The sequence below is a fragment of the Macrosteles quadrilineatus genome, unplaced genomic scaffold (assembly GCF_028750875.1).
Source record: "Macrosteles quadrilineatus isolate MER2022 unplaced genomic scaffold, UCM_ALF_1.0 Scaffold_1__1_contigs__length_201487025, whole genome shotgun sequence".
NCBI classification, from domain to species: domain Eukaryota; kingdom Metazoa; phylum Arthropoda; class Insecta; order Hemiptera; family Cicadellidae; genus Macrosteles; species Macrosteles quadrilineatus.
Genome location: NW_026542594.1, coordinates 48,549,540 through 48,555,925, shown reverse-complemented (window position 1 = coordinate 48,555,925; position 6,386 = coordinate 48,549,540).

The window sequence follows — 6,386 nt, the reverse complement described above, 5'->3', positions numbered from 1 at the left end:
TACTGGGAAATTTTCTAAAACACCCAAAATTAAAATTATGGCATTTGACATTCTCTTTTTCTCAAAATTATGCCTCTTTCAACAGAACAATCGTAAAATCAATCATGTGGTTAGTTCAGAATCTACAAAAAACCGTATATTTTAATAAGTACTGTACCGGTACATTATATGTTCAATTATTATGAGTAAAAGATTTCACTGTACAACAGGCAAAAGAATACCTCTAAGAATGAAAAACCATTCATTTTCAAAAATGAAAAATTGAATACTAAATTGAATTTTGTGTGGATGTTGGCTTAACATTTAATGTGGATTTTAAATTGTATGTACTGTATAATCATCATTTTGTACCCATTTGCATGCCAAAATAAAGCTTTTAAAATCAAGCAAGACATGATCAAATTGAATGGTACCTATAGTGATTTTTTTGTTATATTTAATCCTGATATATTTATTAAAAAATACATGGTAACAAAAACTAGTTCTTAAAAAAAAATATTTACATTACAATTAAATAAATTTTAATTAAATTAATTTTAATTGTAATTTAGTCGAAGAAGTGCAGTATTTTATTTGAGTTATAGAAACTGTAAGTGATTTGCTGAAGCGTCATGACTATCGCTGGTGAGTCACTTTTAAATTATTGTGTTATTCTAGCGTTGAAACCCTTCAGTGCCTGAATATGTTTTCCTCAACCTTGCCTGTTTTTACATAGATACTAAATTTACATTTTTGTCATTGATGTTGTTTGTGTTAATCCCCTAACACCATTTTTGTTTCCAAGTGTGGGTAGTCTAGTTTTTGTGTGAAAATACTTTTTTTCTACAAAAAATGCTAACATTTGCTTCAGCGTGTTTTTTGCAAACTTTGTTATTTGTACAGTAGGCTACTTCAAACTAGGTTAAGCTTTTTTACTCAGTCAAAGTCAGAAATGTTAATAACAGTTTAAAAAATGTTAATGTAGGTACATAAAGTATATTAACCATAAATTTGAGGGTTTACCATATTAATACATGTTGTAAATGTTTTAATCGTTAAGCTTTGTAGAAATTAAAATGATCTTTAAGTCACAACAATACTGGTACCTAACTATTGTGTGTTTTGAGATACTTTTTATTGAAGTTCTGCTATACCACGTTGTGCTCCATAGATGTATTGCTTTAAATCATAGAGTTATTTTACCATCACAACTCAAATAACTAGGAACCTAGCAGATAAGTTCTTAATTTTGTCTAAAGTTATTTTAAGCAATTCATTCTTTATTACAAAGTATCTTTGCATAAATCTTAGCAATAATCAGTTTAATATTACAAATTTAGAGTATTAAAAAGTAATTTTTAAAAATGTGATTATAGGTTAGTTTGTTTATAAGAACATTACTAAAGTTATTTGTTTAGCAAGACATTATTACAGCTTGTAGTCAAGACAATTAAACCGTTTAAACTAAAATTAATTGAAACAGCCATTATTCCAAAAATAAAATTTGATTAAACTATGATTTATTAGTTGAAAACCCAGAAAAGAAAGTAGGCCTACATAACTTTAGTTAAAACCTCATTTGTTAATAATGGTAAAATGATTAGTTCTTGTTAAAAATAACATTTTAAATGTTCGTAAAAACCTAAAATTTGACAGTTTTATTGAAAATTATCTTGTAAAATTTAAAAATAGCCTACTGTAATGATTTGAAGCAATAGCTATGATTTTTTCCTTCGATGTTATTTACACCATTGTAAGGAACCAGTCCAAAACCTGGTCTTGTTACAACCACATCTTAAATAGAATTTTTGTTTGATAGCATCATTAATTAATTATTTGATAGGTCAATGACAAATAGCACGTTGTAAAGTCGAGGTCTTAAGACTTTTAAATACCAGAATACTTGCTGAATTTAATGAAATATTTTGTGATGTAAAGTGTGTTTTAAATTTGATACTTTACAGAGATTAGGGTTTGGTGGACAAATGAGGTATTCTAATGTATTTTATAATATTTTCCAATTTTAGTTTTATTGTATTAGTTTCATGACAGTTACTTAAGTTATATTATAATTAAATTTTGTTTATTGTAATTTACAGTATACACTAAAAGTATATACAGGGTGTCCCGTAACCCTCTGGACACATGTATTTAGCTATTGCTTAGGTCAAGACAAACACATTTCACCATAGGAACATAAGTGTGTGGTGCCTAGACTGCAAGTCTGTCTGTATTTATGTGTTTTTACAACAACAAAATAATCCTTGCATATAGATATAGATAAAATATTTTTAGAAAAGTTTGAAATGTTATTAGACAAAATTGCATTGGAAGCAATGTCAAAAAATGTTTTTATAATGGCAGATACAAATATAGACTTATTAACTGATAAAGTAAGTACTGATAATTTACTGGAAATTTGTGATTGTTTTGGATTTAAACCTAATGTTTTTGTACCAACCAGGGTAAACAGTATCTCAAGTACGTGTATTGACAATATTATTTCTAACTTACAGACAAAAAATACAAGCAGTTTAGTCATAGACATTGGTGCATCAGACCACAAAGTTTTACTTTTGTCATTTGAGAAAATGTCCTCTCTAAGACTTGAGGGCGTGAATCAAAAATTTATTCGGAAGTTTACAGAGACAAATTTTCAAACCTTTGAAAACACACTACACAACATGAATTGGAACCTTTTTGAAACTTTTAACGTAGATACCAATTATAATACATTTCTTACACTTTTTCTAAATTTATTCAATGAGGCATTCCCTAAAAAAATTGACTGTCCAAAGAATAAACGGAAGAAAAACAACTGGGTAACAACAGGAATAAAGATTTCTGCAGATAATAAAAGTAAGTTGCACCAAGAATCAAAATGGAATCGAAACCCTCAGTTTTTAATTTATTACAAAAACTACAGAAAAAGTAAGCAACTATAAAAGTAAAGCATCTTGGGTAGTAGTGAAAAATGAAACAGGACTTAATAAGCAAATATCTGATACCCCAGTAGAAATTAAATTCCAACATGAATGGAATACACAAAATTATGCAGTAGCGGTAGCAAATAACTTCAATAATTTTTTTATTAATATTTCTCAGTATGCTAACCAGTCAACAGATAAATCTAAAGCCATTCAGCTACTAACTAAAAATCATCCACCTTCCAAATTCACATTTAAATTTAGAAAGGTTTCAATTAACGAATTAAGAAAAGTTTTTGCATCTCTCAGTAACACTAAGTCCTCAAATTGGGGCGATATTCCTCTTTTTGTCGTTAAAAGAGTCTTTAAATTTATCGAACATCCATTATGCCAAATAGTAAATCAGTCCCTTGATTAGGGTGTTTTTCCTGATAAGCTTAAGTTTGCTGAGATTAGACCGCTATTCAAAAAGGGTGATGTCAACGATCCTTCTAACTACCGTCCTATAGCAATTTTGCCATGTTTTTCAAAGATTTTTGAAAAAATTGTTAAGATTCAGCTAACAGAATTTTTGGAAAGCAATAATCTAATAAATCCATCACAGTTTGGTTTCCGCCCAGGGCTTAGTACTGAAAGATCCATAACAAAAATAATTGACTGCATTGCGAAAGCCTTGGATGGTTCGCAGAAGACTGTGGGTGTGCTGTGTGACTTATCCAAGGCTTTTGACTGTGTGGATCATGATATACTTTTAGAAAAACTAAGTAAGCATGGAATAAAAAACACTGAATTAAAGTGGTTTGGATCATATTTAAAAAACCGAAAACAAAGACTTATTGTACAAAAAATGCAGAGAAATTATAAATAAGAGTGGAACATAAACCCCTGTGGAGTTCCTCAGGGCTCCATTCTTGGCCCTTGTTTATTTATTATATATGTTAATGATCTATGTAAAGCTACTAAGATGTCGACCTTTCAATATGCAGATGATACCGCTCTAATTTGTACAGGACAGAACAATGACATCATACAAGCCTCAATAACTCAGGAATTTCAACTTCTCGGGGACTGGTTTGCAGTAAATGGTCTGTCCATGAATGTGGCAAAAACCCAACTAATTCAGTTTTCTGCATCCAATATTAACCAAGAAATCTGTTTAAATACAAACTTTAATTCAATTCACTCACAAAAATCAATAAATTATCTGGGAATTGATATTGATTCACAATTAAATTGGCAAAATCACATTAAAAACCTATCAAAAAGACTACGTTCAGCAACATTTGTTCTTACGATAATCAGGGATACTACTAATTTAAAAACACAAATAGCAGTATATCATGCATATTTTTCCTTTATAGGCTTACCTCCGTCAGTAGTCCAAAATTGTGTCTTAATTCAACTAATGTTGATCAAAGCTGACATGTTTCGTTGCATTGCAACATCGTCGGAGCTTTACGTCAAAAACATCAAATAATTTTCAGTCTACCTACAACCGCTGCCGTGCCGTGTCATGATAGCGCTATCGTGTTATTTCGTGTTTAAATGTTACGTGTCCCGTGTTGTATTTTATGTTTAAATTATTTGATGTTTTTGATGTAAAGCTCCGACGATGTTGCAATGACGAAACATGTCAGCTTTGATCAACATTAGTTGAATTAAGGCACAATTTTGGACTACTGACGGAGGTAAGCCTATAAAGTCATTATTCGTAGTCCAGGGGCTATCAGAATGAATAATATGCATATTTTTCATCGATTATGAATTATGGAATTACTGTATGGGGCTCATCAAGTCAGGCCAAAAAAATATTTGTTCTTCAAAAAAGAGCAGTAAGAATAATGGTCAGAGTTCCCAATAGAACACATTGTAAAGATTTATTTATTCAGTTTAAAATTTTGACCTTTTTTAGCTCTTATATAAACAAATTGGCAGTAATGGTTAAAAGTGATTTCGATACATTCATGGACTATCAACCATCTCATACACATAACACAAGATTCAAAAATATTATAAAACCAACTAAACATAGGCTTAAAATATTTCATTTATCTCCTCAGTATATAGGGCCAAAAGTTTACAATAAACTACCTGCTGAGATAAAAAAACATTGCCTCAGTTTCTAAATTTAAATCATCTTTAAAAAGTTTCCTTTTGGAGAGAGCATTTTACTCACTAGAAGAATATCTTGGAGATGTCATTACAATTTGAAAGGTATTACTTCTCCCATAAGTTTGTATTGATTGCTTTATTTGTTTTTTATAATGTAGATTTTTATAATGTAGATTTTTCAATGTATAATTTTATTAGACTTAATGACAAATCACCTGTCAAGAGAATTGATGTAATGTGATGATGTTAAATAAATAAATAAATAAATCCCTAAACGTTTTGAGATACAGCGTTGAGATTTTGCAAAAATTTTTATCTCATTAAGAACTATTTTCATATGAAGTTATACTAAAATATCATAAACTGTTTCAAAATGGCGACTATTTAAAATATTTGATGCCAAATTTCATAAAAACCGTTAACTTTACAAAAAAATTGCATGTGACAAAAGAGTAAGTAAGTTTTATGTAGTTTTCAATAATACCTTATTTGTTAAGAATGGATAAATAATAACAGATAAATATGTTCTTTTCGTAATTCATTGCCTTTTTCATTACTTTTCTCCATTTAAACAATGCTAATGCTCCTTTTACATTGTCTATATGTTTACAGTCATCTATTATATGTTAATCAGGAGTTTTAAAACATAACAGCTGATTTAATCATTTGTTTTTGTTATTTATAAAAGTTTTGTTGTCTGAACATGTCTAAACACCAGATGTCTTATGGTTAGGACATTGCCTGTTCAGATAGTGTTCTGCATACAATCTCTCCGCTCCTCTTGCACTGCCACAAGCCATTCCAAAAAAGTAGACCATATAACAGTACTCCTATGATGTGTTTGCTCACATTCAGTACTAAACAGCCAACTTAATAACGTAAAAAGACAATAAATAATTACTTTAACTAGGTTGTAATAATTGTAAGCAACTAGTAAAGACTTGCAGTAGTTCAGACAACAATACTTTTATAAATAACAAAAACAAATGTTTAATCAGTTGTTATGTTTTTAAACTCCTAATTGACGTATAACAGAAGATTGTAAAGATATTTAGACAATGTAAAAGGAGTATTAACATTTATTTAAATGGGGAAAAGTGGCCATGCATTACGAAAAGAACACATTTCTTTGTTATTATTTATCATTCTTAACAAATAAGATATCATTAAAAACTGCATAAAATTTACTAGGTAATTTTTTTGTCTCTTGTAGTTTTTTTGTAAAGTTAACAGTTTTTGTAAAATTTGGCATCAAATATTTTAAATAGCCGCCATTTTGAAACGGTTCATGATTTTTTTATTATAATTTCCAACGAAAATAGGTCTTAATAAGATAAACATTTTTGTGAAATCTCAACGCTGTATCTC